This window comes from Callithrix jacchus, chromosome 16 (genome assembly GCF_049354715.1).
Source record: "Callithrix jacchus isolate 240 chromosome 16, calJac240_pri, whole genome shotgun sequence".
Taxonomy (NCBI): Eukaryota; Metazoa; Chordata; class Mammalia; order Primates; family Cebidae; genus Callithrix; species Callithrix jacchus.
The window spans coordinates 10,925,561-10,935,616 of record NC_133517.1 but is presented as its reverse complement, the minus strand read 5'-3'; the positions used below and the strand labels follow the sequence as shown (position 1 = coordinate 10,935,616).

Below are 10,056 nucleotides of genomic sequence, written 5' to 3'. Positions count from 1 at the left end.
GAAATACCCACTAAAATCCATTTTAGTCTGATAAGAAAAAAAAGTGGAAATATTTCCAGATCTTTGAATTGTTTTTAACTCCTTGTAGGAAAGTTCTTTGCAGAAGCATTGTTCAAGTTCCCCCCACCCTGGACCCAGAGCCTTGGGTTCTCCTCCACTCCGAACGGGCCAATGGACTTGACCCTCCAGTACGGCTTCACCTGCTCGGCCTCCATGCTGTGCACACCTTTCCTTCCCTTGACCTGTGAGAACAGTATACACCAGTATACAGCGGCTCACCATGTACTTCACACATCCGTCGTTCCTTCTCAAAACAGTTAATGGTTCTGCTTTTTATTTATTTCATCTCCCACAGTCGAATTAAGTTGATTTGAACCCCTAAATGTGTGACTAGCAGGAAGTACATTTTTGCCCTCCTGGGGGCTCTCTCTTATCCTCTTCTGGACCATGTCAGAGTCACATGCACTCCAAACCAAGATCCCTCAAACATTCACTCCCAAGCGGATCCAGGACTCCAACCACCCTGGACTCTCTCAAGCCATTGCCTCTGGCATTGCCATATCTCTGCCACCCAGGACTACCATCAGTCTTCACTCAGTCCAAAGCAAAGGCCCATCTCCCAGCATGGCCAGGACTTCTGAAGTTAGATGTTGCCCCTGTATGCCTCCACTTCCTCAGAGCCACACGTGATGCAAAGACTTTCTCACCATATTTGCCCTGTGGTAGCCTAAGAGTCCCATCCTCTCAGTTCAATGAATGTCCATTCTACTCTGGGCCCAGCTGCCCTGAAGACATGTTTAGAGTCTACCTATCAGGGACACATAATCACTGGGCATTCATTCTGGGAGAAGAACCACCACAAGTGTTGAGTCACTCGCTTTTTTAGTTCTCAGACTACCAAAGCTTGCTCTGCTCCCTTCTCAAACTAAGGCGGTTGGATTGCCTCCAAAGGTGAGTGTCATGGAGGCAGAGTCCAGCAATTAAAAATGTACTTTCACCCTCTTGGGAGATGACTTACCAACAAGTCATGTCACCAGAAAAAGAAGGAAAGCTCTTGGGTGTTTCCCTTTTTTGAGACCGTACAGAAAGCCCTCACCAGCTCAGGAAGACATTGAAAAAGGGGGGCATATAAATGTGGAAAGATGAATTAAAGCTGCCTGTATTCACAGATGACGTATGGGTCTACAAAGAAAACCTCAAATAATCTCCCAATAAAGCTGTTAGAGCTCATAAGTGAGCTAGCAAAGTCACCAGCTAGTATTGTGAAAACTTTCATTTTAGGGTCGGGTGCAAGTGAAGGTTGTTACACAGGTCAACTCACGTCACAGGGGTTTGTTGTACAGGTTTTATCACACCGGTGTTAAGCCCATCGTTATCTTTTCTGCTCCTCTCCCACCTTTCACCCTCCACCCTGAAATAAACCCCAGTTCCCATTGCTTCTTTGTGTTCATGAATTATCATTATTTAGTTTATAAGTGACAATATGCAGTATTTGGTTTTCTGTTTCTACATCAGTTTGCAAAGGATAATAGCCTCCAGCTCATTCATGTTCCTACAAAAACACATGATCTCATTTTTTTCTTTTGGCTGCATAGCATTCCCTGGTGTATATAGACCACATTTTCCTCATCCAATCTGTCACTGATGGGCATTTAGGTTGATTCTATGTATTTGCTATTGTGAATAGTACACGGTGAACATCGTGTGCATGTGTCTTTATGGTAGAATGATTTTTTTTTTTTTTTTTTTTTTTTTTTTAAGGTAAGTGCCTGCAGTCCCAGCTACTTGGCATGCTGAGGTGAGAGAACCCCTTGAGCCCAGGAGTTCAAGGTTGCAATGAGCTATGATTGCGCCACTGCACTCCAGCCTGGGTGACAGAGTGAGAAGAAAAAAGGAAGAAAGAAAAAAAGGAAAGAAATAAGGAGGGAAGGAAGGAAGGGAGGGAGGGAGGGAGGGAGGGAGGGCACCGAAAAACAAGAAATCAATAAACTTGAAACCAGAAAAACAATAGAGAAAACCAATGAAACAAAAGCTGGTTCCTTGAAAAAAATCTATAAAAGTTACAAACTTCTAGCCAGCCTGACAAAGAAAGAGAAAAAATACAAATCACTATATCAGAAGTGAAACAGAATATCTCTGCAGACCCTGCAGGTATCAAAAGAATAGTAAGTGAATACTGTGAACAATTCTATAACCATAAATTTACCGACTTAGATCCAACAGACCACTTCTTTGAAAATCACAAACTACCATTCAAAATAAAACAGATTATTTGAATAATCTTATAACTGTTGAAGAAATTGACTCTATAATTTAAAAAGCTCTTAAAAAGGAAATCACAGGCTGGGTGCGGTGGCTCACGCCTGCAATCCCAGCACTTTGGGAGGCCGAGGTGAGGGATCAGGAGGTCAGGAGTTTGAGACCAGCCTGGCCAATGTGGTGAAACCCCATCTCTACTAAAAATACAAAAATTAGCCAGGCATGATGGCATATGCCCATAGTCCCAGCTACTCAGTAAACTGAGGCAGAAGAATCACTTGAACCTAGGAGGTGGAGGTTTCAGTGAGCTAAGATCTCGCCACTGCACTCTAGCCTGGACAACAGCGCAAGACTCCATCTCAAAAAAAAAAAAAAAAAAAAGGAAATCTCCAGGCACAGATGGTTTCACAGGAAAATTCTCTCAAACAATCCAAAAGGAAGTAACACCAATTCTACACAATCTCTTCCAAAAAACAGAAAAGACTTCCTAATTCATTTTATGAAACTACTATTACCCTGATCCAAAAACCAGACAAAGACAGTATAAAAAAATAGCCTATTCAAACCCTTTGTCCATTTTTAAACTGGATTATTTGTCCTTTTGTGGTTGAGTTGTAAGTATCAGACTGTGGCTTTGTATTAAGTTTTGAACTCAGGAAATAGAAATCCTCCAATGTTTTTTTCAAGATTGTGTTGGCTATTTGAGGACCCTTGTATTTATGTATAAATTTTCGGATCAAGCTGTCCTTTCTGCAAGAAAAGCAACTGGCATTCTAACAGGGATGGCACCGAATCTCTAGTCCAGGTTAGGAAATGTTAGATGAGAATGAATACATTGTACAAAAGTAAGACACAAATGTACTATGATTCCAATTTGAATTCCAATTCTTTTCAAACTGGACAAATATGATTTTAACTCTAAATAGAAGGATAAACATTAATTAATAGAAAAATTAATTTGGGGGGTACAGAGTCTCACTGCAACCTCCACCTCCCAGGTTCAAGCAATTCTCCTGCCTCAGCTTCCCAAGTAGCTGCCACCAGGCGCACATCACCATGGCCAGGAAATTTTTGTATTTTTGGTAGAGATGGGGTTTTGCCATGTTGGCCAGGGTGGTCTCAAACTCCTGACCTCAGGTGATCTGCCCACCTCAGCCTCCCAAATTGCTGGGATTACAAGCATGAGCCACCATGCCCAGCCAGAAAAAGAAATTTTAAAAATAAGAATAGTAAATAGGAGCCAGGAATGGTGGCAGCACCTGTGATCCTAGCTACCCAGGAGGCTCAGGCAAGAGGATAGCTTGAGTCCAAGAGTTCAAGGGCAGCCTGGCCAACTTAGCAAGACCCTTTTCTCTGGGGGGGAAAAGGGGATTAACAAATAAGGTACAGGCTGGGTGCAGTAGCTCATGCCTGTAATCCTAGCACTTTGGGAGGCCGAGGTGGGTGGATCACCTGAGGTTAGGAGTTCAAGATCAGCCTGGCCATCATGGTGAAACCCCATCTTATTTTTACTTAAAAAAATAATAATAGTAAGGTACAGAAAAAATAGAGGACCCAGAACAAATAAAATCCAAGTATATATATGAGAGCATTAATATATGGCAAAAATGCTGTTTCAATTTAGTGGGGAAAAAATACACATGTTAAGTATTATTATTTTAAAAAATGACTATTTTTTACCCTAAATAAAAATACAGATGGTCGAGTATATAACAAATAAAAATGATGGATGCAAAGTGGGAGAAAACTGATCCATCAGAATAGTAAAATGTAAGAAAAGCTGATTTCATTTTTCACCAGTCATATTCACCAAGATTAACAAAATGATATAATCTAGTTATGACACATCACAAAAATGACCACAATATTTTCCAGTTTGTCCCATGAAGAGGTATAATTTATTTTCCACCCCATGGGTCCGGCCTTGACCAAATGACTTGCTTTGGCTAAAGGGATATTAGTAAATGTTACCCGAAAGTACTGATGCAATGGAACTTGCATCTTCCAGTTCTTGGGAATCCATTGGCCACCAGTGATAGGCTGATAGACAAGTGCAAATGACCCAGTTTTCTCCATCACCCCACCTAACAGCCAGCCAACTGCCAGACATGTGAGCAAGGCCACTGACCTCCAGCTGACGGTGAAACTGGAGCACTGTGGTCAACATAGGTGAGCCATCCCCTCTAGGCCCTGCTAAATTGCTGATCCATGGCGTGGTGAGCAAATAAGTGATTGTTGGTAATAGTTTGTTACACAGCACAGGTTAACCCATACATTGGTGTTGGTGGGAGTATGGAAAAGTCAACGCTGTTGTGAACTGGTAAAGTGCTACTGAAAGTAATCTGGCAACGTGAAATTTTTAAACATGCATACCTTTTGGCAGCAATCCCACCTCTGGAAGTTTGTCTTATAAAAAATCTGGACACATGCTCACAGAAATTAAAAAATGTTATGGAAAGCATTGTTCACATCAGGAAAAAAAACGAAGACAATTTCTTTTCTTTTCTTTTTTCCTTTTTTGGAGACAGAGTCTTGCTCTGTCACCCAGGCTGCAGTGGGGTGATCTCTGCTCACTGCAACCTCCACCTCCTGGGTTCAAGTGATGTCCCTGCCTCAGCTTCCTGAGGAGCTGAAATGACAGGTGTGTACCACCATCGTTAATTTTTCTGTTTTTAATAGAGATGGGGTTTCACCATGTTGACCAGTCTGGTCTCAAACTCTTGGCTTCAAGTGATCCACCTATCTCAGCCTCCCAAAGTGCTGGGATGACAGGGTGAGCCACAGTCAATTTCAGTTCTCAGTTTAAACATTTTTTATTTTAGATTGAGAGGGTGCATACGCAGGTTTGTTACAAGGGTTCTGTTGAACCCATCACCTGAATAATGAACACAGTACCCATTAGGAAGTGTTTCAGCCCTTGCTCCCCACCCTTCCCCATTTTCAAGTCCCCGGGGTTTATGTTACCATCTTTATGTCCATGTGTCCGGAAGGTTTAGCTTCCACTTATAAGTAAGGACATGTGATGTTTGGTTTTCTGCTCCTGCGTTCATTTGCTCAGGAAAACGGCCTCCAGCTGCAGCCATGTTGCTGTAAGGACATGATTTCGTTCTTTTGGATGGCTGCATAGTATTCGATGGTGTGTATGTACCACATTTTCTTCACTCATTCCCCCACTGATGGGAACCTAGATTGATTCCATGTGAAGACACCTTTAATATCCATTAATAGAGATTGGCCAAATAAGCAACACCACAGCCCTGAAATAGAATTACAATGAAGCAGGTTAAAGAATGGAGTGCATCTATAGAGTGGATATTAAGTCATAGCAAGCCTCCTCTCTCAAATTTTTCTAAAAATAAAACAGCTAAACCTAAAAGCTCAGGCTCAGCCTAACACAATACCCGGTCCCCCTACACACAATAATTGATTCAATGATAGACATATGATGTCCCCTGCATTTTTCTGGCTGGTGCTGGTGGAGGGCACACATCTTATCTAGCGATGAGGCTGAAAAGAGCGGGCCCAATGGATCCAGTATTATTGGGGATCCACAGCCCAAAACAATGAAGCCAACAGGCCAAGAGAAGCTCAGAAGAGAAAAGAGGACTGTGCCACTTCTGGCCTGGCAAGAGTTCATGGGGTGACTTGAAACTGCTCACCCCACAATCGGCTGAGCTCACATGTGCAGGGGGTGAGGCCCTGTGGCTTCCCCCTCCAACTTCCCCTTCCACCAAGGACCGCATCAACCCTACAAAGGTCAAGCCCTACTTGGCGGTGTGCATGCTACCCATGGTGGAGTGCACGGCTCTCCTGGAAGCAGCCAAGACCTTGGATCTGGTCGAGGTTTTCAAAGGGCTGATTCAGGAATACGAGCATTACAAGAATTCACAAGGGAGACGCACCACTGGAGCTGGTGTGGAGGGCTCCCTGCAATGTGCAGAGCTTGGACGTCTGCCCCACATTAGCTGTGGGGACCCCAACATCCTGCTGAGTGATGAGGAAACCGAGGTTGAGCGTGCCGGGCACCAGTCTTCTGCTTTATGACTCCGTGTATCGTTGTTGATGTAGACCGTGTCACTAGTGCTGCCATGCGCATCCCAACCCTTGATCAAAACACAAACCAAACACGCTTCTATAGCCCGGCAGTATACATATATATTATCATGAAAGGTTCAGAACAACAACAACAAAAGCGAAAAGAAGAAAAAGTCCGCCTGTCCTTTCTGTGGCTTAGTTACACAGCCGATACGTCCTTTCTTCTTAATAGTCCAGTCAGAGTTGGGTTTCTTTCACATGCAAATACAGAATCACGACAAACATGGTCCAGATGTAATATTATATAAAGGAATTCAAAGTATTAAATGTGGAAATAAGTGATTGTTGGTAATAGTTTGTTACACAGCACAGGTTAACCCATACATTGGTGTTGGTGGGAGTATGGAAAAGTCAACGCTGTTGTGAACTGGTAAAGTGCTACTGAAAGTAATCTGGCAACGTGAAAGAAATCTGGCAATGTTTGTTTCTTACAATGGTGGTATGCTCTTACCCTGTGTGATTTTGAATGTCTTTTTTTTTTTTTTTTTTTGAGACCAAGTCTTGCTCTGTCGCCCAGGCTGGAGTGCAGTGACATGATCTTCACTCACCGCAACTTCTGGTTCCCAGGTTCAAGCAATTCTCCAGCCTCGGCTTTTTGAGTAGCTGAGATTACAGGCTAATTTCTGAATTTTTGGTGGAGACGGGGTTTCACCATGTTGGCCAGGCTGGTCTTGAACTCCTGACCTCAGGTGATCCACCCACCTCGACCTCCCAAAGTGCTGACATTACAGGCATGAGCCACTGTAACCCACCTTGAATGTCTTATGGATTACATAATAAATAATTATAAGTTAAATAATTCCTGAAGAGGAAGACAGGCTTGGCATGGTGGATCATGCCTGTAATCCCAGCACTTTGGGAGGCCAAGGCTGTCAGATAACTTGAGCCCAAAAGTTCCAGACCAGGCTTGCCAACACGATGAAGCTGTGTCTACTACAAATACAAAAATTAACGAGGTGTGGTAGTGCATGCCTGTAGTCCCAGCTACTCAGGAGGCTGAGGCAGGAGAATTGCTTGAACCTGGGAGGCAGAAGTTGCAATGAGCTGAGATCATCCCCCTGTGCTACAGCCTGGGTGACAGAGCGAGACTCTTTCTCAAAAAAAAAAGGAAGACAGATGTTTCAGGGAATGCAATAAAGGAGAGCTGAACTCTGATTCCTGATTTGATGTCTAAGAATCGAATTTGATGATCTTACCTAAACAAAGAAAAAAGAGAATTTGAGAAGTGGCAGGGCTGGGAGAGAGGGGCAGTAGGGGCCATCTCACTAACTTCGGAGTGCATAGACTTCCCCCGTGGAGAGTGGGCACCTTGCAAAGTGGCCAGGCCCTGGTCATCTTGCCAGTGCACCACAGGGAAAACTGCCTTCCAGGTGAGGGCGCCTGAGCACAGAGCTGTGGGCTTGCCGCCCAGGATGGGAGTTGAGAGGGAGGTGGATGTGGAAGTGGCCAGCTGCAGCCTGTCTCCCAGAAAGGAGGCAGTATGGTGACCTCCAGCACCTTCTAAAGCATCCCACGTGGCCCGTGAGAGAGTTGGACCCTGCCACATAGGGGATCTTAATCCAGTAAATGACCTGCAGAGAAGCACCAGAGATAGGTACAGCAGTGGCCACCAGGTAGGTAAAATGACCTTTATCCCTCTCTCTCTGCTTCCTCCACACCCCAGCCTAAAGTGCACGCAGCAGGAGCCTGCCTTAGAGAGAGGTGGGGAGAAGGGATATCTGTAAAGCGGGCTGTCCCTCCTCCTGCAGGCTGGTAGATAGTGTCCCAGTTTAATCCTTTAGGGAGGGAACAGAAAAGTTAAGATTTAAACTATGATTGAGGCTTTACAGCAAATTGACTTTTTGCATTCCTAGTTTTCAAATAAATAGTTTGATTTTAACAAAAGTAACTAAAAAGTAACAAAACCTTCCCAAGGGATCATTAAAGAGCAAGGCAGGGAGTTTTAAGAGAACACAGTGAAAGCCGTAGGAGGAGACAAAACTGTTTCATGTTTCTGTCCTAGTGAATTACGATTGCTCAGGAGGGTGGCCACTCGGAGGTTCAGGCTGCACTGGTGGGTACAGAACTGAGCTAGTGGGGCACAAGCTCTTTCCCAACAGCTGCACCCCCAGCTCCCGTGGAAATATCAGGTGAGAGGAACTCCAGTACACACAGGCCCTGTGTAAATATTTCCAATCCGTACAGTGACTCTGCAGGTAGTTATTTAGTATAATCACCAGCATTTTACAGGGTGGAAACAGACCTTCTGGGCGTTGGAGCCCGGGCCCCAAGTCACAGAGCTACCTGGGGGCTCCAAGAACACGAGCCCAGGTCACCTGTGCAGTGCCCACTCTGCCCCAGTATGCCACTTGCAGGAACTCTCACCAGAGCCCCTCAGACACCCCTGTGCCCCTGCCCCGGCCTCTCAGGTTACTGACCAAGGCACCCAGAATTCGAGGTGCTCCCATCTCTCCTTGTCTGAGGCGGCCCTTTGCCCACCTTAGCTCATGGAGTTTTCAAGTCCTGCTTCATGCTCCTTCCCGCTGTTCGGACTCACTGATTCTTCTGCTTTCAAATCTTCAAATCTCAAGACCCTGAATCCAGTGCATTTGATGTGATTGTGGAGGGCCAGAGGAAGCTCTTCTCCAAGAACCCCTGAAGTTAAAAAACAGCCTCCCGCCCGGTCTGAGGGAGGAAGCCGGGTGGATCAGCTAGAAAGCATGTTGACCCCAAGGGTCAGACAGAGGAGGGGCATTGTGGGCAGCGGGAAGTGAAAACAGGGAGTGCCTGGAAGACATTGTTCATGCATTCAGCCAGGGCCAAGCTGCATGAGTAACGGGAGTGGGTGTGCTGGCCCCCGCTCTGTGTAACCGCACCTGGAGACTCCCCCACAGACCAAGCCCTTGTGCCCTTGGATGGTCCTGGCGTCTACGGTTCGGCAAAAGCCTGCGACCGCCCAGAAAGAAAAGCTTGGGGAAGGAAGGCAGAAAGCCCTATCCTCCTCTGTTTTGATTCCCCTGAGTGGAGTGTAGGGTCCACTTGGGAAAAGGAAGGCCTCTCTTCCTCTGCAAACATGGATGTCGCCGCCGCTAGTAATGCATTTTCAAGAGAGAACTGACTCCATATTCACACCAGCATGGGCTGCAGAGGGTCTGAGGATGCTCCCGGCATTCATTGATTGGTGAACTCGTGTTCTGTCCTTGAAGGTCTTTGGGTGGCTCAGTCTCTCTCCAAGTAGGGGGCTCATCTTGCAGGGTCTGTGTGCCCTGTTTTTGGAGAGTATTGGACTTCTCTGGAGGAGGAGGGCTCCAGGAGGACCCCAGCATGCATGCTTCCAGCACCGCGGGCGCATCCCGCCTCCTCTAGTGGGAAATTCAGGGAAAGCCAGCCACTTTCTGGAGTCCCATTATACCTTGGGTCACACCGTGCTCCTCTTGACATTGGGTGTTGTCTTTGTGCTGTCAGATAGAGAGCCTGGCCGTAATGCTCAGTAACAGGATAACGGAAGGTTCTAGGGTCTTGGGGAGCGGAGAGGAAAGTCAGGTGTGGGAAGTCAGGCGTCCCCTCCAGGCTGAGTAGAACTGTAATTGACGCCAGATGAATGGGGCTTTGCCTCAAGGTATCAATATGGAGCTGTTGGGCAGAATATTTTTTAATAATCATTTTTAAAGTTTAGCCCTCCGTAATCAAGATCAATTAATTCTAACCGGAAGTTCTCAAGAG

General features: G+C 45.5%; 1 long non-coding RNA gene across 1 annotated transcript; it reads right to left on the bottom strand.

Annotated features, from left to right (window-relative positions):
* Positions 1-5,047: 5,047 nt before the first annotated feature.
* Positions 5,048-9,020, bottom strand: LOC103788476 (uncharacterized). Its single transcript, XR_001907501.4, has 3 exons — positions 8,833-9,020; positions 6,162-6,362; positions 5,048-5,516 (listed from the first exon to the last, which is right to left on the bottom strand). It is a non-coding gene; the product is annotated as an uncharacterized LOC103788476 (long non-coding RNA).
* Positions 9,021-10,056: the final 1,036 nt, after the last annotated feature.